Here is a 26,211-nt window from a genome sequence, read left to right as displayed (position 1 = left end):
AGTAAAATCAAGATAAGTAGGAATAATGATAAAAACACTCTCTAAACTAAGCACACTTTTATAATCTAAAACACACCAGCTAGAAAGAAAACTAATCTAACTAAAATCTCCACACCCAGATTTAAGCATAATATCTCTTTAGATAAAGAACATTTCTGGTTTTACCCAAAGAGACACTGTGAAAATCTACCAATTCATAGGCCCATTTCACCAGCTTTCGCTTAACAACATAAGGACCATGCCACATAGGTGCAAATTTTCCAGCCCCTAGCTTATCGTTTGCTTGATCGTATAGTAAGACTAGGTCTCCTTCCGAAAAATTATGAGGTGTAACATTTCGATCATACTGAGCTTTAATTTGTTTGGCATGAGTTTCGATTGCTAATGCAGCATCACTTCGATTCTCATCTAGCTTAGCTAATTACAAAAAACATTTCTCCTCTTCGGAAGTGGCTGGGAGTAACTCTATGGCTATTTGCAACGACAGGATTTCACATTCAATGGGTAACACAACTTCCAAACCGTAAACCAGTTGAAAAGGAGTGAAACCAATTGATGTTTTAACTGAGGTTAGATATGCCCAAAGCACTGAAAATAACATGTTATGCCAATTCGACCTATGAATACCAATGATTCGTCGGATCATAATGACTAGAACTTTGTTGATGGCTTCAACCAGACCATTAGCTTGTGGGTAATATGGAGTAGAACTATCGTGACGTAGGCCAAGTTGATCTATTAGTTTAGTCATCATGATGTTTCGAAAATGACTCCCATGATTAGTGATAATCACTTGAGGAACACGGAATCTAGTAATTATATGATTGAAAATGAAAATTGCAGTAGTTTTGTCATCTGCCGAAAATGTAGGCATCGCCTCGGCCCACTTAGTAAAATAATCTACTGCAAGGATGATATACGCATGCCCCCCGGCTGAGTGAGGGTTACATGTAATAAATTTGATACCCCACTTTGCAAAAGGACCAACGGAAATTATAGGGTGGAGAGGAGCAAGTGAAGCACACATCTTTCGATCAAAAATTTGACAATTGTGGCATTTTCGAACCGCATAGATACAATCTTTAAATAAAGACGACCAGAAATAACCAGCCCACAATATCTTTTGGGTTGTGGCAAGCCCAGACATATGACCTCCACATGATCCAGAGTGACAGTCATTTAGAAGCTTTTTAGCTTCCTCATGAGTTGAACAACGTTGGAAAACAGAGTCCACCCCACGACGATAGAGTGTATCTCCAATAATTTTGTATTGTTGGGATTGGAATCGTATTTTCCGTCGCTGAGATCGTGAAATTTTAGGCCGAAAAGATTTGGTTTGGAGATAAACAATGATATCTCCATACCATGGATCAAGAGTACTGATAAGAAACAAGGATTCGTCCGCAATGGGCTCTTTCACCACAGTTTCAGTATCAGCACGCGGGAAATCACACATCAATTCCGCAAATACCAAAGATTTCTTTGACTTGGATTTTTCAAATTCCAAGTCAAATTCCTATAGGATAACAATCCATTTGGAATACTTTCCCCCTAGCAATTGTTTAGTCAAAATATAGATCATAGGGTTACAGTCAGAAATTACTGTAGTTTTGCGTAGTAAGATGTAATGACGAAATCTTTGGACAACTTGAAATCTTATGAGGTGTAACATTTCGATCGTACTGAGCTTTAATTTGTTTGGCATGAGTTTCAATTGATAATGCAGCATCACGTCGATTCTCATCTAGCTGAGCTAATTAAAACAAACGTTTCTCCTCTTCGGAAGTGGCTGGGAGTAACTCTATGGCTATTTGCAACGACGAGATTTCGCATTCAATGGATAACACAGCTTCCAAACCGTAAACCAGTTGAAAAGGAGTGAAACCAGTTGATGTTTTAACTGAGGTTCGATATGCCCAAAGTGCTGAAAATAACATTTTATGCCAATTCGACCTATGAATACCAATGATTCGTCGGATCATAACAACTAGAATTTTGTTGATGGCTTCAACCAGACCATTAGCCTGTGGGTAATATGGAGTAGAACTATCGTGATGCAGGCCAAGTTGATCTGTTAGTTCAGTCATCATGATGTTTCGAAAATGACTCCCATGATCAATGATAATCACTTGAGGAACACGGAATCTAGTAATTATATGATTGAAAACGAAAATTGCAGCAGTTTTGCCATCTGCCGAAAATGTAGGCATCGCCTCAGCCCACTTAGTAAAATAATCTACCGCAAGGATGATATATGCATGCCCCCCGACCGAGTGAGGGTTACATGTAATAAATTTGATACCCCACTTTGCAAAAGGATCAATGGCAATTATGGGGTGGAGAGGAGCAGGTGGAGCATGCATCTTTCGATCAAAAATTTGACAATTGTGGCATTTTTGAACTGCATAGATACAATCTTTAAATAAAGGCGGCCAGAAATAACTAGCGCACAATATCTTTTGGGCTGTGGTAAACCCAGACATATGACCGCCACATGCTCTAGAGTGACATTCATTTAGAACCTTTTCAAATTCCTCATGAGTTGAACAATGTCGGAAAATAGAATCTGCCCCACGACGATAGAGTGTATCTCCAATAATTTTGTATTTTTGGGATTGGAATCGTATTTTCCGTCGCTGAGATCGTGAAATTTCAGGCCAAAAAGATTTGGTTCGGAGACAAACAATGATATCTCCATACCATGGATCAAGAGTACTAATAAGAAACAAGGATTCGTCCGCAATGGGCTCTTCCGCCACAATTTCAGTATCAGCACGCGGGAAATCACACATCAATTCTACAAATACCAAAGATTTCTTTGACATGGATTTTTCAAATTCCAAGTCAAATTCCTATAGGATAACAATCCATTTGGAATACTTGCCCCCTGGAAATTGTTTAGTCAAAATTTAGATCATAGGGTTACAGTCAGAAATTACTGTAGTTTTGCGTAGTAAGATGTAATGACGAAATCTTTGGACAACTTGAATCGTTGCCAGGGCCAATTTCTCCACATGCGAATATTTAAGCTCAGTCAGATTCAAAGTTCAACTAAGATAGTAAATCACATGTTCACTACCGAATTCATCTTCCTGAATTAAAACCATCCCAATGGTGGAATGAGAAGTGGCGAGGTACAAGAAGTAATCCTGGTTGTAGTTGGGAGGATGCAATAATGGTGCATGGGTCAATGCGTGTTTAAGTGCATCAAAATATTTTTCAGCTATCTCATCCCTAAAAGAATGGAGTATTATGTTTCAACAACCTGGTAAAACCCTTTGTTATCTTGGTGTAGTTAGGAATGAATCGACGTAAAATGTTTGTTTTCCCTTGCAAACTTTGGAGTTGGCGAAGAGTCGAAGGAGGAGGAAATTTGACAATAGCTTCAACCTTCGAGGGATCGACACGAATGCCGACTTTTGAAACAACAAACCCCAGTAAACGACCCGTTTCTATACAGAAAACACATTTGTGTGGATTCAACCTAATTCGATAATGCCTACATCTCATAAAGATTTCTTGTAAATGAATGAGATGATCGGCTCTATGTAATGAATGGGCAGGTAAATCATCAAGATAAGGTTGCACAATGTTCTTGATGTCATGAAACGCGTAAGACATAGCTTTTTGAAAAGTTGCTCCGACGTTATTTAATCCAAAAGGTAATTTGCAATAGCTAAATGTCCCCCATGGACAAATGAAATATGTTTTTGGTTGATCAGCAAGGAGTATGTTAATTTGATTATAACCGAAAAAGCCATCCATAAAGGAGAAAATTTCACTGCCGGCACAATCATCAATGATTTGATCGATATAGGGGGTTGGATAATTGTCTTTAGGACAAGCTCGATTAATATCCCTATAATCGATACATATTCTTATCGTTCCTTGCTTTTTATTAACAGGAACAGTATTCGATACCCAATCCGTTAAGGGAATTGGATAAATGAAACCTGCTTTAAGTAATTTCTCAACTTCTTCTTTAATAGCAGTAGCTTTTCGCGGATGTATCTGACGCAAACATTGCCAGAAAGGCTTAGCATCTGGGTAAGTTTTGATTTCATGAACAACAATTGTCGGATCGATTCCTGGCATTTCTTCATATGTCCAGGAAAACACGTCACAAAATTCTTGAAATAGGGCTTTATAAGTTTGGAGTTCATTTTCCGTACAAGAAGCACCTATATGAATGTTTTCAACAATTCCAGGCTTAACTGAAATGTCAATAGGAACCGTTCGAGAAATATTTCCCAAATTTAATTTAGAATCAGGATGTTCAATGGATTCTATGGTTCTTTGACATAATCAGTAGTAAAAATAGATGAAAAATCATTTTCAAAATGATCAAGCTCAGGTAAAAATGAAGATCGATGATGAAGATCTTCCCATGGTAAATCATCAACAGACAAGATTTCATGAATCTGTTCATCAGTATGAACAAGCTTGGATAAATTTGTTGAATCTGAGGTTGATATTGAAAGTGATTCTCCATGGACCACATTCATTAGATCAATTTCGGTTGAACAAGGGTCGGAAAATGACTATGCAGCCTAATACGCAATTTCATAGGGACTCAAAGGCATCACATCACCAAATGAATCGACCTCAAATTCGGAAGGTATGATCCAAGGATCATTGAAAACAATAGTGTTTGATGAAATCATATGAATGGTTGAAGTAGAAGGCGATATGTTAGGAGGAGGAAAGGAAAAAGTTCCTAGTAAACCAAAATCTTTAACAATCCTACCCCAACATCCTTATAAGGGATAGTTGTTTTACCGACATGCTGGATACTTTCAGAAGAGGCTGGGTCGGATGAAAAATAAGTCAGCTGGTCTATGGTTACGATCTTTCCATTATGAGGAAAATTTATAAGCCGAAAGACTGATGAAACAACAGCAGTCATAGCATAAGACCAGCTGCGACCCAAAAGAAGGTTGTAATCTAGAGGGGCATCAACCACTTCCACATCTAGATTAACAGTTTTGCCTTCAACCCCTATAGGTAAATCCTATAGAATGCCAAAAGGATGGAACCCACGGCCATCAAAAGCCTTTAGAATTGTCAGGGATTGATTGAGAGTAGGAAAAACAAGCAATCTCCAACACTGAATCGACATAATACACGTGGAAGATCCCTCATCAATTACAGTCCTAAAGCAAGGTCTGTTTTTGACGAACACTGGAATCTAGAAAGCCATTTGATGAGGTAGGAAAGGTGTACTATTTTCTAAATCGAAGATTATAAGGTTCGAGTCCTAAATATCAACAACTCCTATAGGCGACAATAGCAATTTACGTTGTGCTGGGCATGATTGCAGCACCTCCAAAGCCGACATTGCTGAAGGGGAAATAGCTAAGTCTTCAACAATGTTATAATTCTGACCAGCTCTCGCATGCGGATTGAAAGCTGACTTTCGAGGTATACCTTTAGTAGGCGGTTTGATTACTAAGTCTGGGTTAGGTTTCTTGATCTGTAGCGGATCAGAACCAGGAGTTGAAGTTGATGGGTTTGAATTAGAAGATTCTACTTCCTTACCACCAACAAGACTTTTACTACCATAATCTTGTGATTGCATCACAATCCTAACATGGGACATCATCATTATGGGTTCATTTGAGGCATTTGAGGAAGAACCGATCATCTTACTATCTTGACTAGGTAAAGGATCCTTTAAGACAACAGGTGTTTGAGAATCTTTGATGATTTTTGCAACCTCACCGCGATGAGGGAAGTCTCTTGTAAAATTCTCTTCGTCACAAATGAGACACATATCGAGGTTTACGTTTCTCGTCAGTAGATTCAGTTTTATTTGATTTCTCTTTTGAATTTTGTTTATTTTTCTTCTTCCCTTTCTTTTTACCACCGGATTTTGATTTGGCCGTAGATGATTCTATGACATGAATATCGACAAGAATTTTAGCGGAAGAGCCTCCTGTCAGGGAATCTGGTAAAGTTATAATAGGGGAAGATTTCTTCTTACTTTTGGTGTTAACTGAACCAATCATACCATCAGCGGCATGAGACCCTGAAGGAGCTGCAGTTATTTGATTTTGTTTCGGAAGGTCAGGGATTTTCTCGTGTAAAGTACCTGACTATGTATAAATGAGGTCAAGGTACTGAGCTTGAGAAATTACTTGCTCTTCAGTAACAACTCCTGCCTTAGCTACATCCTCAGTTATTTTAGGTAATAATGATTTAACAAGCCATTCTACTAAGATTTGATCTGGAATAAAAACTTTCACTAAACGCTGTTGACGTCGCCATTCATGAATATGATCTGAAATATATGTGGACGTTGACTGTTTTAATGAAGTTAATAATTCCGTGCCATTTTCATATCTAATAGGAAACTAAAAATGAGTTAAGAATGAAGTGGCTAACTGACTAAAGTTATAAAAAGAGGCTCGCAGTAACTTAATGTACCACTTGGCCGCAAGACCAATCAGAGTGCGTTGAAAAAGACGTAAGCGAATTGAATCATCTATAATGGAATTAGATGCACACCAAAGGTGTTAATTCATCACATGGTTTGACAGGTCCTCTCCTGATTTACCTTCAAAAATTGGGATATCACTAGGCAACTTATTCGGCATTGGCAGCCAAAACAAAAGATAATTAATTGGATCGTTCATAAGGCGTGACAAATCAGGCAAGTCCAAAGTTGAAATAAACGGTAACTAATGGTTAGGGTCTCGAAAACCCTGGGTCATAAGACCAACCCCAAGAGGAGGATATCTAGGATAACTTGGAATTGGAATCGCATTTGGGATATTATATCCTCCCGAAAAACCAGGATTAATCAGACCGTATTGGGTTTGTTGAGGTTGCTGATAAGTATATCCAGGGTACGGTTGATACTGGTAAACTACGCTTTGCACAGCAGGACTGAATTGGTACTGTCCCTGGTACGGTTAATAAGTGAACTGTGGTTGACTTGTGACAATCGTACTTGAACCAGGTTGTCCTGTAGGCATATGAACTGAAGTCTAAATTGTGGGTCCAGACTGAGGTAAAGATGCTTAAGGAGTTGATGCAGGAACAGTAGAAACTAGAGCTATCGATACTCCAGAAGTAGGTGGGGTAGATTGAACAGAAGCTGCAATAGTTGCAACAGTCATTTGAGGTGGATTTCGAGGCGAACTAGGCCAAGACTGATGAGCTACACTAGGTGCAAAAGTTTGAATAGTAGACTAGACAGGTTACTGGGTTGAACTAGAAACCAAAAGTTGTCCAGATTGAGATGGAAACTGCACATTAGGTTGCAAAATCTGTTGAGATTGAGATGGATCCCACACCATGTTCATTCCGAGGTATGGACCCATAGTAGGTTGAACATATTGAGGACCGTAACTGGGTTGAGCATAGGGTTGATAATTTAAAGGTACATTTCCAGCTCCTTGAACAGCTCCTTGAACAAATGATTGACCTGAAGGTGGTTGGAAACCTTGGGTTGGGTACTGAACTTGAGGTTGATAACCTTGAGGCACGTACTAAAACTGGGGTTGACCTTGAGGCATATATTGATACTGGGGTTGACCTTGAGGTATATATTGAGTCTCGGGTTGACCTTGAGGAATGTATTGTCCCGAAGGAATCTACTGTCCTTGAGGTTGCCCCCTAGGCAAAAACTGACTACCTTGAGGTTTCCCCCTAGGCGATAATTGAGTACCTTGAGGTTGCCCCCCAGGCAGTAACTGACTACCTTGAGGTTGCGAATCTGGAAAAGTACAAGACATCATAAGGATTTCATCTATGCTCAACGATTTAGTTCCGTTATTACCAGTTGATAGCCCATGTTCAATGGGTTGAGGAGATGCTCCTGAAAAAGTACTAGTGAGTGACTGATACCCAAAAGGAATAGAAGGACCGCCATATAAAAATGTTTCCAATGATTGGGAAAACATGGATGACTATCTCAACATATTCAAAGGAGGATAATAACCTCTAGGTGTTGGGTGAAAAGGAATTCGAGGTGGTGAAAAACTAAGACACGGATTTTCTAAAAACTTGGTCAATGAGAGGTACCAAGCATCCCTCCTAGGTGGACTGTAAAAAATTGATTCACACTCCCTAAGTTCTAAAGTTGGTTGATTTTCAGGGAGACTTATATCTTCTTCTGCAATAACATGTTCTTCAATAGAAATAAATCCCGAAGGAAGATTTTGGGTAATGATCCTTCCTACCTTGGGTGAACCAAGACCACTGGAAGTTGGAGAAGCAAATCCTGACGATGGAGTAGCAGCAGGTTCAGTTTCAGGCTCAGAAATTTCAGGTTCTTTAGCTAATTCACTAGTAGAATAAATGCTACCAGTAGCTTCGGAAAATGAAATTAGTTCAGAAATATACTTTGTTGCTTGAACTTGATAATCAGGATGAATAATTAAAGGAGTCTATGTGGCTTCCAGTGACCCAACACTACTGTCACTAGGAGTTACAAGAGCTCGTAGCCCTTCAAGCTAGCTTTGTGAATACTCGGGAGGTTTCCCCCGAATTCTACGGGATTGTCTTGGTAATTCAGCCACGATTAAAAATTTTAATTACTTCACACGCAAACAAAGAAAATCTCAATAAAACCACCTAAAGTCTCTAAAGAAACAAATACTTGAATCACACGCCTAAAAAATCTAGGAGTTCAAGCCACACAAAAACAATAACTTTCCGTACCAAAAACACTAGTTGGTGATGAAATCCAACGTCGCAGAATTCAATACAGAAAGGGCAGTTGGAACAGTTACCCCGACAACCTGCTTAATGAAACAAACTGGAACAAGTTTCTTCACAAAACCATCTCGAGTGAAGAGAACCCCCCAGAGAGTCCAAGTGAGTCTAGTCGACGTCTGCTCCAGGTACAGTGGGATCTTCCCTCCACCGTCACCTTAGGAAAGAATCCTATAGATTATGGTCACTATGGTTACCAACAGAAACAAATATACCTGGGGGAACAGTCTACGATCCAATACACATGCAAGGGCAGAGTAACAAAGCTCAATCGCCTTGAAGGCTCCTTGACATAATCCAAGGTTTACCAACAAGTGACCCCAGGCTCCTTGACAATGGTTAATCCGAGGTTTACCATTTTTAATACGTGTATATCTGCTATCATTCCCAATGAGGAAGGATTGATTACCCCACTGGTTCAAATATGATCTCGTGCTTGACTCCTTTAAGAGGAGTTTCCCAGAGCATAGATGTAACAATTGGAATTTATCTCCTACCACAAGATATAGCTAATTTTTTGTTTTAACTATCTTGGAGAGTTAATTACTCCCTACTCCAAGATACTAGCCTAAGCTATGTTGGTGATAAGAGCCCTAGAAATAAAAAGATTGCTAGATCAATTTTATTTTAAGCGTTATTTTTATGGTTGTTTCTTAAGTCAAAAGGTATGGAGATGAAACTTTATGGTGTGAAGACTCGACTCCAAAACACTAAAAATGCACCTAAGATGATAAACAATTCCTTTTCTTCAATGAATTTCTAGCTAAAGAAAGAGTTGAGAATGCAATTGCTTGAAAAACAAATCTTTCCTTAACATATAAATGAAAAGAAAAACGTTTTGTCTTTTCCAATAAACTCAAAATGAGACTACTAATTATGCTCATGAAAAAAATCCCTTTCTTTTTCAACACTCAAAAACTACAGAAAACAATTTCTTTGAAAAGAGATTCTAAAATTTCTAGAAAACACTCAAAACTATGAAAAAATATGCTTGAGATCTAATAATTTCTAAAAACCTAATTGAAGTAAAAGATTTAAAAATTTCTTTTTGAGGATGTTTTACTTAGTTATTCAGCAAACTAAGGACTAATCTATTCAGAATAACAAATTAATCAAAAAACATCCAGCTATGTTTTCTTTTTTGGAAATGAAATTCAAAACTTTCCAACAAGTTCGTTCAAAGGTTTGCTAAGAGAAAACAAGATCTATTTCTCACCAAGGGTAAATTTCACAAATTAGTCAGACTCATCAAGAAGACCAAAAAGACCAGGGTAATCTGAGGTTTCTTAGGCTTATAATCTCTCAGTTACTACAAAGACCAAGTGAAAATCAAACCAGGCATGCAAAACTTCTAGAAAATCACCTAAAACCAAAATGCCAATGGAATTCACTTACAGGAATTTTTTGACAAGACACATGCAGATATGGGAAGAGGATAAAAAATGTAAAAAAATCCTAAGCTTAACTGGATAAAAATATTTTAGGTTTTTTCAAAAATTTGACAGGGTCCACAGGCTTCCGGTATAACCAGATGCGGTATTGCTCTGTGTAGTAAAGAAACAGTGTGGGGATGTCCGCACTATGTTACAAACAGAACGTACGGTCCACTTTCAAAAACATGAAAAAACAAAAAACAATTCAGAATCTAAAAACCCACCCAATTCCACACACATCAGGCAAAAACCAGAAACAAGAAAAAGTTTCTCCAGTCAAAGTAAAAGTAAAGGCAAAAAACCAAAATTCAAGTCCCCAGTGGAGTCGCCAATTTGTCGACTGGATAAGTCGTTCTTGCGGATAAGGCCGATATCCCTAGTATCAAAAGATATCTAGCAACAAGCAGGACAAGCAAATCTACCTTTCTCTAAATATATTGAGATTCATTAATAAAAACTAAGAGGTGTTTTAGACCCTACCTTAAGTCCAACACTAGTTTGTGGCATCCACACTTCGACCATCCGAAAGAGTTTCCTTTTGAGAACCTACAATCACAAACAAGCACACATCAAATAACACCTGCATAGCCAATATAATAAATAATATTCATCATGGTGATCAAGGAATCCATGAAATGAACCATAAAACACAGCTTATTGAGAAAAATAAACTTGATTGTATTAACTTTGAAAATAGAAGAACTTTACAACCTTTGGTGCCTTGATGTTGTACAAGCTCCTCCTAGGGTCCGAAACAGGAATCTCCTCTACTTTGATAAGCCTCACACTCTTCCAAATGATATCAACAAGGTCTGTAATATTTCATCACAAAAGCTCAATTAGGAAGACTAAGTTCCAGCAACATTTCACCTCAAAAATCTTCAGCTTTGAAGCTCTTCAGTAACCAGCCCAATGCCTCATTTTATAGTGCAAAGGAAGGAGGTTACAGGTCCACCTATGAAGGGATAGAGTCCTCCTTCAAAGGGATAAGCTCCTCACATAAAGGGGTTAGCTCCTTTAGGTATGGGATGCATGCACCTTAAAGGAGCGAACTTGCCACCTCAAGATTCCCTCTAGAAGCTTCCAGAAATAACCCAAAGTGAGTTTTTAAGAATGTACTTGTGCCTTTTTGACTTTTACAGGGGTCTGCACCCATTACATAGAAACAGAGTGGTCAAGTACACAAGGGACATGACCAGTGGGTGTCGGACCGCAGGTAATGCTAAGAGAAAGTGCAGAACTAGAGTTTTATAGATTTTTAAGGGCTTTCTCTCATTTTTCAAGGCTTGACATGAAGAGCTGAGGTTTAAGACTTGTAAAGGAGGAAAGAATGAGTGGTGATAGACTCACACTAACTGCACAATGTCATGGTGACAATATTTTGTGCAACACAAACGGACCGCACGAACGTGTAGAAGACACACGGGGGGTCATGACTTAGCATTTTCGGCACTGCCATGTGTTCTCGAGCACCCATGCACGGCACAACCCGACCTGTCTAAATGAATTTTAGGGTCTCCATGGGTGCACAACCCGAATGAAGGCATGAGGGAGCATCAGGAAAATGAGTCACACGAACACGGGTGTTCACGTATTAGCATTTTTTGCACGGACACATGTTCCCGAGCACCCACACACGACATGACCCGACCCACCCGAACGAAATTTGGGGTTTCCATGTGTGCACGGCCCGAATGAAATTTGGGGTTTCCATGGGTGCACGACCTGAACGAAGGCCCGAGGGAGTGTCAGGCAAACGGACCGCACGAACTTGTAGAAGACACACGGGCAGTGACAACTTAGAATTTTTGGCATGGCCATGTGTGCATGGGCACCCACACATGACACGGTACAACCCGACCTGCCTTGGGCGAGCCAACCCGACCTGCCCGAACGAAATTTGGGGTTTCCATGGGCGCACGACCTAAACAAAGGAATGAGGGAGCATCAGGAAAATAGGCCACACAAATGTGTAGGAGGCACATGGGCGGTCACGACTTAGCATTTTCAGCACGGCCATGTGTGCGCAAGCACCCACACATGGCATGGCATGGGATGACCCGGCTTGCCCAAAGGAAATTTGGGGTTTGAATGGGCGCACGACCCGAACGAAGGCATGAGGGTAGGAATATCTTTGACTCTAATACATAAATATACCTGGTATAACATTCCCTTAAGGTCTTCAACATTTTCTTTTGACTCTTTATAACACTTTAACATGTGCTAGGCCTATTTGAATGAGCAAGAAACTCAATGATAAATATAATATGTATATATATATATATATATATATATATATATATATATATATATATATATATATATATATATATATATATATATATATATATATATATATATATATGTATGTATGTATGTATATTTCTTTTCTTGAATAAATACAAATATCAAAAGTACATTTATGAAGACCGAACCCAATTAAACTTTCTTCAACACCCCCTCTTAACTAGGGAGGTATTCATAAATCATTACAAGGTGTTTGGCTATTTTTAAATCTTGAATAATTCACATAAGAGAAATCGGATTGGCAACCCATCTGTTATAGCATCATATTAGCCAGCATTGTTCATAGCAAGGCCTTGACTGACAACTTTACCCCTCATAAGATCAGAGCACAATGTTGGTGAGGCCAATGGCTTATAAACACCTTTTTTATTGTTTCTAAAGGTACATACCCTCCCAGCCCTCAAAGAATATCGCTCCTCTTGCCTACTCTTGTCTTGGATGCCCTACACATCCTCAAAGAGCATCAGATGCTACATGATTACCCAATCCTCCCATTCTTTCTTGCCAAGTGAAGACAAGAATGTTGTGTCTATCTCTTCCCCTTCATTGAGGAATACATGCCCAAGTTTCCTCTGACAAGGAACTTGCCCAAGCTCCTTTGTAGTTGGGAACTTGTTAGAACTCCCTCTTAGCTAGGGACTTGTCCATTCATCAACAACATCTTCTTCCTGGCTCCTTCAGTTGTTTTATGTCCTTCTTTCCTTTGATGTCATGAAGTCTTTGTTTGAACTTCTTCTTGGTAGGGTACCGGCCATCGATCACTTTCCCTCCTACTTTGTCATGTCATTGCTCCCTTCGTGGAAAGTGGCCTTCTCGATATATATCAAGTCCTTTTTGTCATCTAGCTACTCCTTTGTCATATTGTCTATCCTTCATAATACTTATCACATGGATGCTTAGTTGTACTTTCATGTTCACATACTTTGATTTAGTGGCCCTTCATGAATTCATCATGATATTACTTCAACAACAAATGGTGCTTTTGTTGGATGGCCTCTTCATCATGAAATATTTGTAGAGTTGAATCGGTTATCTACACCTTACTATCCCCAAGGCCTTCGTAGGTGTCAAGGGTCATTTATCTTTTTCTTCCTTTGTCAGAGTTTCCATGCCTTCTTTCGAGAGATGTTGAGGAATCTTGTCAAATAGTTATTCTTTTTTACCACTATGTTCTTCACATGCTTGATCTCTTTCTTCATTTGCTTCTTCTTGGATTGATTATTCAACCACCTTATACTCCTTTCATGAATCCCATAAATGGGACCCCCAATGAGACATCTACCCCCTTTGAAATAATACTTTAAGAAAAGAGGTTGACTTAGTCATAGGAGGATCTTCCTTCTTTTGCTTCTTGTCGTCTTCTTTCACTTCTTGAGTTACATGAGCTTCTTCCCTTTTTCTCTTGTTGTTGTTTTCCTTCTTAAGTTTAGGAAAATCCATTTTGTAGTGTCCATATTCTTGGCATCCAAATCATTGGACTTTGGAAATGTTGTGGTCCCAATCAATTTGTTACTTTCCTTGAAAAAAGACACTAAGGTATACTCAGAAGGGGACATATACTTACTTGATAGAGTTTGAGATGTAGTGAACTTGCTTTCTTCTTGAAGACTTGATGGCTTGCCTTCCTTAGATCTTGATGTTCTTCAAGTTGCTTTCTTCAAATGGACTTGCTTGATGACTTGAATCGTAGTGCCTTTCATTTTTCAAGATGGTGTAGCTTGATGTAGGTCCCTCTTTGATTTGTTCTTCTTGTAGGTGCCTTTATAGAAGGCGTTTCTTCTTGCTTCGTAGTCTTCCATGATGAATGATAGATGCTAGACCTTCTTGTCCTTGATGTGATTGAGACTTCTTGGCTTGATGCTTTTACCTTGCAGATGTTCTTGAGATTCCCTTTCCTTGATGTGTCACCTTAGCTCCGATACCACGTTGAAGAATCTGGGGCAATGAGGTATAGCAGGATTCTTCTAGACTTGATAATAATTTGTGAAGCTATTTTACAATTTATCTTGTTATCTTAACCTTCTTATCTTCTTATTAATGCATGTGTGTTTACTTCATCAAAATGGTTCCAAAAACATAAGAACAAGAACACAAGATGTTGGCTCTCTGCTAGGGAAAAACCTCTCTCTCTCAGAGAGGAAAACCCTTTCATAAATTTCTCTTATTGAAGCTTCTTATTGGTCATTGCGAAGCCCTAGACCGTTGATAATAATATCCTCCAAGCACAAGTCGATTCCTTCCTCCTCTCTACACTTTGTTTCTTCAACACTTCATTCCCCGGCATTATGTCCTTATTTAAACTTTTGATAGTCCATGGTGGACTATCTCTAGAAGAGAACCTTTGATCCTTAGCGAGATCTTTTACCAATGAAGAAACCTTCATTCTCTTGACCAACTGGGCCTTTTTCTTCATGTGAGGCTGTAGACTTGATGTACACCAGGTTTATTGCCCCTGGGGCAATTTCCATCATGACGAGACATGGAAACCCCGAATTTCCCACACTTGGGAGGCTTTCGACAAGGTGGGACATGGAATCCCCGTGTTCCCCACAATTTGGTGACTTTTGTCAAGGAGGGATTGGGATACCCCATGTCACTCTCCTATCCTAGTGGTAGTATTTCAACCACACAGAAGTGGGTACGGCACCGCCGTACTTTTTCATTTTACCAATACTAGAGTACATGGTCTTCGTCTACTTCAACACTTAGTCAATTTTCCAATAAGTGTTCTTAACAATGTAGCAAAAATAACTTACCATAAATTTATCTTCTTCAATTATTCTTTTAACCCGTCGTGTCATGTGGTCATGCTGCACTGCCAGCGGCCTGCCTGACACAACTCCACACCTGAACTACGAACTTGTTCGCTCGACTTTCCATTCCGCGGCTCCCAAACTCTGCCCATCGGTGCAGTCCATAGTGAGGGCGCATGGCTCGCATGCAGTGTGCCCTGCCTGCCTAGAGGGTAAGGTGCCCCGCTCTGCCTGTCCGCACTACCAAGTCTGACCCACCCGCTATAATCCACCCGCCAGTGCGGCCCTCTTACCCGCATCTTTCTCTTTCTTCCATTTTTGCCCAACTCCTTCCTTCACACTTGTTCTACGATGTGGAAGTCTGAGTTCGATGTCCCTTCATCGAATGCCATCCTCCTTACTGATACGCATCCTTTTGCCCAAGGGCCATGTCTCTCAGGGATAACAAGGGTCGGCTCCACCAACATGCATGCCTGGCTAACCTACCACATAAACTCGACACACCCCATTCCAACTAACTGTCGCGTCCCTTCGTGTGCTTTGTTGCACCCATGGGTCGGATCCAACACTTCACCGATTATACCCGTCACCGCACGTCGCACACCTACCCACATCCTAACGTGTCCGTGCGTGGTCACCTCTTTCATCGAGGCACCCAATAAGGGTCGCCCGTGCACCTTTCGTCGGTGACTCACCCATCATGTAGGTATCAAGGGGTGTGTGCCATGCCCAACACAGTGTGCCCATCACCGTTGCGCATAAACGAATGTCGTGCCAAGTCTTCGCATATAATCGAACACTCACCCGAGTCACATATAACCGAGCGCGAGTGCCCATACTATGGGTTCAGTCTTTCGACTCTCTCAGGCCCTCCTGACTTGAATACTTGACACCCCAGCCCCCCCCCCCATATGTGGTAGAGGTTTCCGACACGATGGGACATGAAAAACCTAGATTTCACGCACTTGGGAAGTTGTCGTCATAGCAGGGCAGGGAAACCATGCTTTCCGTGCACTTGGACGTCTCCAGTTGCAACGAGACATGGAAACCCCAAGTTCCAAAGATAGACTAGGCAAGCGGTTTCCACCCTACTGCGAAATTGAAACCCTGAGTTTGCAAGACTTGGGAAGTTCTTCATCGTTCCGCAACATGGGAACCATGAATTCCATAAACTTTGGCGATTTCGGTCATGTTGTGACATGGAAACCCAGGTTCCTCGCACCGGGGCCACGGTTTTTTCCCGGGCGGGAGATGGATACCCCAGAGGTTCCCAGAATTAGGCAGTTTCCCTCATGCCACAAAACAGAAGCCCCCGGGTTCCATGGACTTGGGAAGTTCTCTGTCGTTCTGCGACATGGAAACCCGACTTCCCTTCACTGAGGTCACAGTTTCTGTCATAGTGGGACATGGAAGACCTCGAGTTTCCCATAATTAGGCAGTTTCCGTCATGCCATGGAATGGAAAACCCCATGTTTGATAGACTTGGGCAGTCGTTCCCTGCCACGCAATGACATGGAAACCTGAAGCTCTCCAAACTTGGGCGGTCGTTCCCTGTCCCGTGATGACATGGAAGCCTGAAGTTTCCCAAACCTGGGCGACAATTTTAGCCACAGTGCGAGTGACATGGGAACCCCGTGTTTCCCAGAATTGGGTAGCAATTTTTGTTGTGACGCAAAATGGAAACCCCGTTTGTCCACTGACTTGGGTAGTAGCTTCCATCACGCTGCAAAATGGACACCCCAAGTTCCCCAAACTTTGGCGGCTTTTCGTTGCCCCACGACATGGAAATCCAAAGTTCCACAGACTCTCGGGTGATTCAGGGTGTGCCACGACATGGAAACCCCATGTTTCCCAGACTTGAGTGTTTTCCATCGGTGCTGCACCGCGACATGGAAACCACAAGTTCCCAGACTTGGACAGTAGTTTCGAAACACCCCAAGTTCCCGAGAATTGCGAGCTAGTTTGCATCGTCATGGAAACCCCAAGTTCCCCATGTCGGAGCATTGTTGAAAACCCCGCATTTCCATCGTGCCGTAAAATGCAGAAACCCATGGTTCCATCAAGGGTGGGACATGGAAACCCCAAGTTTCCTAGGCTCTGGGGCCAGGGCGTGACATGGAAACCCCAAGTTTCCTCGGGCTTGGGCACCGCTAGTTTCAGTTGTGGCGTGACATGGAAACCCCAAGTTTCCTAGGCTTGGGCGCCAGGACACGGCATGGAAACCCCAAGTTTCCCCAAGCCTGGGCGCCGCCAGTTTTGGTCGTGGCGCGACATGGAAACCCCAAGTTTCCCCAGGCTTGGGTGCCACCAGTTTCAGTCGTGGTGCGACATGGAAACCCCAAGCTTCCTAGGCTTGGACGCCAAGGCGTGACATGGAAACCCCAAGTTTCCCCAGGCTTGGGCACCGCCAATTTAGGTCGTGGCGTGACATGGAAGCCCAAACTCTAGGCGCGGGATGGAAACCCCAATTTTTTTTGTGCCAGGGGGAACCCCCAAATTTTAGGCACTTGGTGGAAACCACAAATTTTTGGTGTGACATGGAAGCCACAAATTTTAGGCGCCAAGTGGAAAACCAAAATTTTGGGCTCCGAGGCACATCATGGAAAGCCCAATTATTCACATGCATGGGCACCTTTTTCGTCGCAACATGGAAATCCCAAATTTTGGGCACCGGAGCACGACGTGGAAACCCCAAAATTTTGGGCACCGGAGCACGACATGGAAACCCCAGTTTTCTCACGCTTCAGCACCTTTTCCGTCACGGTGTGGAATCCCCAAATTTCCCACCCCCAAGCAATAAAAATTTGTCGTCTGGAGGAAGAGGCAAAGACGCGAGAGCGGGAGGGTTTTCTGGATTTGTTTGTGACAAGAGAGAAGCTCTGAATCGAGGCGACCAAGGTTTGAATCTCAGTGGATCATGGCAGCAAGGCCACTCTGTCACTTATAATACCCCATCATTTATTTAAGTCGTCTGCAAAGGATTCTTCTCAATGACTGTTTGGAATTGAACTTCAAACTTGCCCCGACCGAAATGCTTCATGGTTGTGGTTTGCAAATGACACGGGCCCCTGGTGGTGACAAAGCGATTCCCCTACTGTAGGTCGAGATACAGTCAAATAGTGACATGCAGCACTTCTAGCATGGATTCTGACTTAGAGGCATTCATTCATAATCCGACACATGGTATCTTCACGCCACTGCCTTTTCAACCAAGCGCGATGACCAATTGTGTGAATCAACGGTTCCTCTCGTACTAAATTGAATTACTATTGCGATGTGGTTCATTAGTAGGGTAAAACTACCCTATCTCATGACGGTCTAAACCCAGCTCACGTTCCCTATTGGTCGATGAACAATCCAACACTTGGTGAATTCTGCTTCACAAGGATAGGAAGAGCTAAAATCGAAGAATCAAAAAGCAATGTCACTATGAATGCTTGGCTACCACAAGCCAGTTATCCCTATGGTAACTTTTCTGACACCTCCAGTTTCAAATTTCGAAAATATAAAGGATCGATAGGCCACTCTTTCATGGTTGGTATTTGTACTGAAAATCAAAATCAAATGAGCTTTTACCCTTTTGTTCCACACAAGATTCCTGTTCTTGTTGAGCTCATCTTAGGACACCTGCGTTATCTTTTAACAAATGTGTCGCCCCAGCCAAACTCCCCACCTGACAATGTCTTCCGCCCAGATCGACCCGCCGAAACTTGCCTTAAGGCCAAAAACAGGGGCAGTTCCCTGTCTCCGCCCCACGGAATAAGTAAAATAACGTTAAAAGTAGTGGTATTTCACTTGTGCCGAAAACAACTCCCACTTATTCTACACCTCTCTATTCATTTCACAAAGTTGGACTAGAGTCAAGCTCAACAAGGTATTCTTTCCCTACTAATTCTGCCAAGCCTGTTCCCTTGGTTGTGGTTTCTCTAGATAGTAGATAGGGATAGTGGGAATCTCGTTAACCCATTCATGTGCATCACTAATTAGATGACGAGGCATTTGGCTACCTTAAGAGAGTCATAGTTACTCCCGTCGTTTACCCGCACTTGGTTGAATTTATTCACTTTGACATTCAGAGCACTACGTAGAAATCACATTGCGTCAGCATCTGTAGGGACCATCGCAATTATTTGTTTTAATTAAACAGTCGGATTCCCCTTGTCCATACCAGTTCTAAGTCGACTGTTTGATGCCCAGGGAAAAGCCCGCGGTAGGGATCATTCTACACCCGTAGCCCAATCGGCATGCGACTACCTGCCCTCGCTGTGAGAGCAGCTCGAAAAAACTATCAACAGCCCACAAGTTGAGGGTATAGACCCCTAGGCCCAATCCTCAGAGCCAATCCTTTTCCTGAAGTTATGGATCCGTTTTATCGAATTCCCTTACCTACATTGTTCTATTGACTAGAGGTTGTTCACCTTGGAGACCTGATGCGGTTATGAGTACGACTGGGCATGAATGGTACTCGGTCCTCTAGATTATCAAGGGTTGTCGAGGGCACACTAGACACCGCAAGACGTGTGTTGCTCTTCCAGCTGCTGGACCCTATCTCTGGTTGAACCGATTCCAGGGTGGGCAAGCTATTAGAAAGAAAAGATAACTCTTCCCGGGGCCCTCGACGACGTCTCTATATTTCCTAACGTTTCCTTCCGCTGCCACGTCCCAGTTTAGGAATATTAACCCAATTCCCTTTCGATGTTCATGCAGAGTGCACCCTTGATACAAGGCTTCCCCATCTCTTAGGATCAACTAATCCATGTCCAAGTGTTGTTCACATGGAACCTTTCCCCACTTCAGTCTTCAAATTTCTCATTTGAATATTTTCTACTACCACCAAGTTCTACACCAGGGGCCGATCCACCCAAGCTCACGCCCGAGGTTTCTCAACGACCCTCACATCCTCCTACTCATCGGAGCCAGGAAATTTCTCCGATGGTCGAGTATAGGTTGCGCTCTTCAACGCCATACATTTTTCGGGGCCAGTTGATTCGGCAAGTGAGTTGTTGAACACTCCTTAGTAGATTTCGACTTCCATGACCACTGTCTTGTTGTCTTAACCAACCAACACCCTTTGTGGGATCTAGGTTAGTGTGAAATCCAGCACGGTAACTCAACTTTCGTTTCATCCTGCATCACCAATTCTGCTTACAAAAAATGGCATATTTGGAGCTCTCAATTCCACCGTGCTGCTCAATGGAGCAACCGCACCCTCTTACCTATTTAAAGTTTGAGAATAGGTCAAGGGAATTATGCCCCCGATGCCTCTAATCATTTTCTTTACCTGATAAAACTTGCACATGAGCTCTAGCTATCCTGAGGGAAACTTCGGAGGAAACCAGCTACTAGATGGTTCGATTAGTCTTTCGCCCCTATACCCAAGTCAAATGAACAATTTTCACATCAATATCACTACGAGCCTCCACCCTTTTTCCTCTGGCTTCACTCTTCTCAGGCATAGTTCACCATCTTTCGGGTCCCAACAAGTGTGATCGCACGCGAACCCTTCGCATAAGCTCAAGGTCAGTCGACAATGCACCCCCCCCAAAGAGGGGATCTCGCCCATCAACTTCCTTGTGCCTTGCAAGTTTTCAAACCCGCCAACTCGCACACATGTTAAACTCCTTGGTCCGTGTTTCAAGATGGGTCAAATGGAAAACCTGCCAACCAACACCATGAACACGTAGGTGCACACGGCCCACCACAAGGGCTCACGCTTCATTCTTTGACCACCGCAACAACAAACCAACAAGTAGTAATCCACCCACGCTTGTGACGATGCAGCAGCTCGTGTTGGTTTTCACCTCAAGTTGAGCGGCAGACCAGCCTAAGTCGTTCCACATCTGACTGAGATGCATCGACAACCTCCATCTGCTTCCCTCCCAGCAACTTCATGCACTCTTTAACTCTCTTTTCAAAGTCCTTTTCATCTTTCCCTCGCAGTACTTTTTTGCTATCGGTCTCTCGCCTGTATTTAGCCTTGGATGGAATTTACCAGCCAATTAGGGTTGCATTCCCAAACAACGCAACTCACCGATAATGCCTCGTGATGCGGCAAGGTCTCGGCCCGATGGCGCTGTCACCCTCTCAGGCACCCCCTTCCAAGGGACTTGGCCAAGGTCCACCGCTGAGGACGCCTCTATAGACTATAATTCAGGCGACGCTACCACCCGATTTTCATGCTAGGCTCTTCCCGGTTCGCTCGCCGCTACTAGGGGAATCCTTGTAAGTTTCTTTTCCTCCGCTTAATTATATGCTTAAACTCAGTGGGTGTTCTCCCCTGAGATGAGGTTGCAAAGTTAGAGGTAAATCCGCCCTACCCGTTGGGAGGACAAGAGAGAGCAAAGCAAGTTTGAGTGATGCCACACAAAGCCCGCATCAACTAACGCCAACTACCCATCCAAGGGGATAAGATCACCACTCGCTGATGCACGCCACGAAACATCACTTGAGGTATTTCATCCAACCGCACCGCATTGGGCATGGAAGACCAGCTCCGCTGCTCCCTAACATATTGCAGGGAGTGTACTTGAACGGGATGCGATGCCCAGATAGACATGCCCTCGACCGAGGCCTTGGGCGCAAATTGCATTCAAAAACTCGATGATTCACAGGATTCTGCAATTCACACTAAGTATCACATTTCGCTACGTTCTTCATCATAACAAGAGCCAAGATATCCATTGCCGAGAGTAGTTTCCACGTACTACGGAAAAATCCACCACAACACTGAATAGGGGAACCCCCCACAACAAATGTAAGGCTAAGGGCCAAAAGGAGGAAAAATGCATGAAATAAAGAGAAACGAAGGTGCCTACCCCATCACAGGAGGAGGCTCAAACAGAGAACAATCTCCCTGAGCCCCACGCCCTCGCAAAAAGAGGGGAAATGCATGGAATAACAATCGAGAAGGACTAAGGTGGCCACCCCTGGAGCTCACACTGCTTTTAGTCCTTCCCGAACACCAGTCCACAACAATTCCCCCTTTCCTCTGTAAAGCTAGGGACTGAAAGGAAGAAGCGAAGAAAACAAGGTGAAATAAATAGAGATCAAACATGGCTACTGGCTCACAAGAGGAGGCTCAAACAAAGCACAAGCCTCCCAAGCCTCACACCCTTGTAAAAAGGGGGAAATTGAAGGGGATGACGATCGAGGAGGATGAGGGTGGCCACCCCGGGAGCTTGCACTGCATTTTGTCCTTCCCAAACACCAATCCAAACAATGCCACCTTTTCTCCACAAAGCTAGGGGTCAAAAGGAAGAAGGGAAGAAAACAACATGAAAGAAAGGGAGATCAATTGTGGTTACTGGCTCACAAGGGAAGGGCTTCAAATAGAGAACAAGATTTCCCCAACCCTGTGCCTTCGCAAAAAGGGGGGAACTGCAGTGGACAGCGATCGAGAAGGACTACGGTGGCCACCCCAGGAACTTGCACTATGTTTCGTCCTTCCCCAACACCAATCCAAAAAAATCCCACCTTTTCTCCATAAAGCTAGGGGCTGAAAGAAAGAAGGGAAGAAAACAACATGAAAGAAAGAGAGATATCAAACGTGTCTACTAGCTCATGAGGGAAGTATCAAACAGAGAACAAGCTTCCCCAACCCCGTGACTTAACAAAAAGGGGGGAATTGTAGGGGACAACGATCAAGAAGGACTAGGGTGGCCACCCCATGTAACTTGCACTACTTTTCGTCCTTCGTGCTTTTCGTAAAGCTAGGAGCCAAAAGAAAGAAGGGAAGAAAACAACATGAAGGCAAGAGATATCAAATGTGGCTACCGGCTCATAAGGCGAGGCTCAAACAGAGAACAAGCTTCCCAAACCATGCGCCTTTGCTAAAAGGGGGGAAGTGCAGGGGACAGCGATCGAGAAGGACTAGGGTGGCCACCCCGGGAACTCGCATTGCTTTTTGTCCTTCCTGAACACCAACCCACAACAATCCCACCTCTTCTCCACAAAGCTAGGGGCAAAAGGAAGAATGGAAGAAAACAACACCAAAGAAACAAAGATCCCAAGAAAAGAGAGAGCTCAACAACACATCGAGTAGATGTCTGCTAACCAAAAAGAAATCAAACAAGGCACCCAATCAAAAAGCATCCCACCTCTTCACACCCTCCCACATACATTATGGCACAACACCCTTTCTAGTTTTACAACATAACAAACATTAATCAAAAAACCAAGCAAATAAATCAAAACCTAAACTTGACCACTAGAAAAGACAAGGGTCGTGATGATACCAGTGTCTAGAGCACGTTATTGAGAGGTAAACAACCCCCCAACCTGGCACAAGGCTTCAAACAACACGGGTGTTCACGTCTTAGCATTTTTTGCATGGCCACATGTTCCCAAGCACCCACAGGGGGCACGGCACAACCTGACCCGACTCGCTCGAACACGTTTGCACGGGCACGCACACACGACTCAACCCAACCTGCTTGAACAAAATTTGGGGTTTCCATGTGTGCACGGCCCGAAAAAAATTTGCGGTTTCCATGGGTGCACAACCCTAATGAAGGCCCAAGGAGGCATCGGGTAAACAGGCCGCACGAACGTGCAGAAGACACATGGGTAGTGATGACTTAGAATTTTTTGCACGGCCATGTGTACCCAGGCACCCACACATGCAACGACATGACCCGACCTGCCTTGGACGAGCCGACCCGACCTTCCTGAACAAAATTTTGGGTTTCCATGGGTGCATGACCCAAACAAAGGAACGAGGGAGCGTCGAGAAAACAGGCTGCATGAACGTGCAGAAGGCACACGGGTGGTCACTGTTGTGGAGGTAAATCCTCTCTGCGGACAGAGACGATCCCTACTAGCCCAGACCGGGTCTAGCAATAATCACACAATGCTATCACGCAAGTTCCTAATTGCAAATACAAAGTAGATGGTGAGAACCTACTTGGATTCCAACGCTGGTGTTCATCGAAGGGATGTCGCCTTTGTTCCTTTTCTTTGGCCGGTCACGATCCACAGGATCTCCGTGAGAGGATACCTGCACATGCAAAGAACAACACGAAAACAAGCGTAAAATCTAGTAGATACAATTATATATCGGTCAGAAAAGATATAACTCAACATCAAACATAAAACAATGAGAGTGGAACCATAATGATAGTCATCTATTATTAATGAATAACAAAGAAGAATACAACCATTGTTCTGAAGTCAAATCCTCCTTTGGCTGGGTAGTCAGCTACACAAGTCTTGCAAAGCTTGTTGGGATGAGGAACAAGCCTCTCTCTCTTTGGGTGACAAGAATCTCCTTACTTAGATTTGGCCTTATGGGTACAAAGAAGGCTCTTGCAGCTTCAAACTCTAAAACTCCTGGAACTATTCACTATTATGACTGTAACTATTGTAACTCCAACTAGCTTGCTCAAGGCATAGAGGCAAGCTTTTATAGATAGAGAGGGAAGAGATAGGATCAACCACATTATTCATGGGATTGGTTTTATCACTTGGAAACTTCCATGAAAGGTGGCAGACCACTTTCCCTTCTATGGAGATTCGAAGCCAAACCATCCTAGCTCAACATAGATTCAGTTGGTGAATGGGTTGAAGAGAACCTTCGGGAGTTTGGTCGTTGAAAAATTTACTCAATTCGGTTGGCGTGAGTGCGACTCTGGGACAGAGCGCTAATGGCGCGCCCTTTACAGAGGATTTCCCTCATTGGCGCAGGCAGTGAACTGTGAACCCGCGCTAATGCAAAAAGAGTTGTTTTCATGAGGATTTTGGAGGAGATGTCTTCAGGGCAAATAAAGCTCATGCTTAGAGGAATATGATGCAAGTGGTTTCAGGTCATGTCACTTCTCACAGGTCCCAGAATGAGTCCTCCAGTGTGTGGGTGAGGGGTAACAGGGACGGTGACAAATGGTGACAAATTGTTGTGTAACAGATGCCCCCTAAAGCATGAGGCCCGAGAGAGAGAGGGGTGAAATGCTTTACAAGAACATGCGTGACTGAAAACACGGCTGCCGGAGAACTTGCGTAAAGAAGTACAACTGATATCTCAAGTACATGATACATGTGTGGTATGGGCGCAGCCATCCATAATAGAGTACACAATAATCTAGATCCAGGGTATGGGCGCAGCCAACCAGAGAGGATCGAAAAGTAGACTCAGGCATGGTTGTAGCCATCCAGTGAATGAGTCATGCAATAATCATAATAAGCCACAAATTGCAGCCTGGATCTCAATAGACAAAATCCAGGGTCTTGCGCTCCATCTCGACCCGTACAGAGTACAAGTTCAAGCATGCGAATGTATGAGTTGAAGTTGAACATGCATGAACATCGTCTGATTACTAGTCAATAATGAAAACTGTTAACAGACGTGAGAGGTACCACCAATAATGACAATGGCCCTCAAGGTACTATAGGTACAATCTACGGCGTGTGAATGAATGAGCTGACGTCGAAAACCCATAGAATCATTCGATCGGAGGCCAATGATGAAAACCTCTCGTCAAACACGAAGAACCTGCCATTGAGGCATGCAGGCTCCAAGGCACCAAAGGGAGTCTCTAGATCAGCTTCCTGGATAATGAGCCAAAGTCGACAGGAAGTGATCTTGATCAAAGGTGGGCCATAGTGTTTCCCACATCATTGACACGAGACAGAGGAAGAATGTTGTGGTGAATCAAAATTATGTGAGGTATCAAAGGAGGTTGTACTTCTGCAGAGGTCAACTTCTCTTGAACATATCGGCGGCACGACAGTGAACTTGGCAGTATTTGACATCAAATGAGCAGAGGTCATGGTGACAAGGCAATGAGTAGATGAGAAGTCAAATAGGATAACCCAAACCCACAGAGGCTAGTGTAAAACAAGATGAGATGTCCCCACCCCGACACGAATGCAGACTAGTGCCATGTTCAAGAGTGACATACTACCGACACGACAATAATTATGGGTCCTTTTTCCCCACCATTTCTGGCGAGTACCCCAGTTATTTTTAACAAGCTTGACGGGGATAGCATATGCTTGGAAGGCGT

General features: G+C 42.9%; 2 non-coding genes and 1 pseudogene across 2 annotated transcripts; 1 reads left to right on the top strand and 2 right to left on the bottom strand.

Annotated features, from left to right (window-relative positions):
* LOC149152279 (sucrose synthase 4-like) overlaps positions 1-16,594 on the top strand; it is a 99,698-nt pseudogene extending 83,104 nt beyond the window's left edge.
* Positions 16,595-18,093: 1,499 nt separating this feature from the next.
* LOC149152278 (25S ribosomal RNA) lies at positions 18,094-21,505 on the bottom strand. Its single transcript, XR_016263910.1, has one exon. It is a non-coding gene; the product is annotated as a 25S ribosomal RNA (ribosomal RNA).
* A 247-nt stretch (positions 21,506-21,752) lies between these two features.
* On the bottom strand, positions 21,753-21,906 carry LOC149152277 (5.8S ribosomal RNA). Its single transcript, XR_016263894.1, has one exon. It is a non-coding gene; the product is annotated as a 5.8S ribosomal RNA (ribosomal RNA).
* Between the last annotated feature and the right edge of the window lie 4,305 nt (positions 21,907-26,211).

Source organism: Pinus tabuliformis, chromosome 9, assembly GCF_031772625.1.
Source record: "Pinus tabuliformis cultivar Carrire ecotype Pingquan chromosome 9, CPIR1, whole genome shotgun sequence".
Taxonomy (NCBI): Eukaryota; Viridiplantae; Streptophyta; class Pinopsida; order Pinales; family Pinaceae; genus Pinus; species Pinus tabuliformis.
The sequence above is the reverse complement of the archived record's forward strand: the minus strand, read 5'-3'. Positions and strand labels throughout refer to the sequence as shown.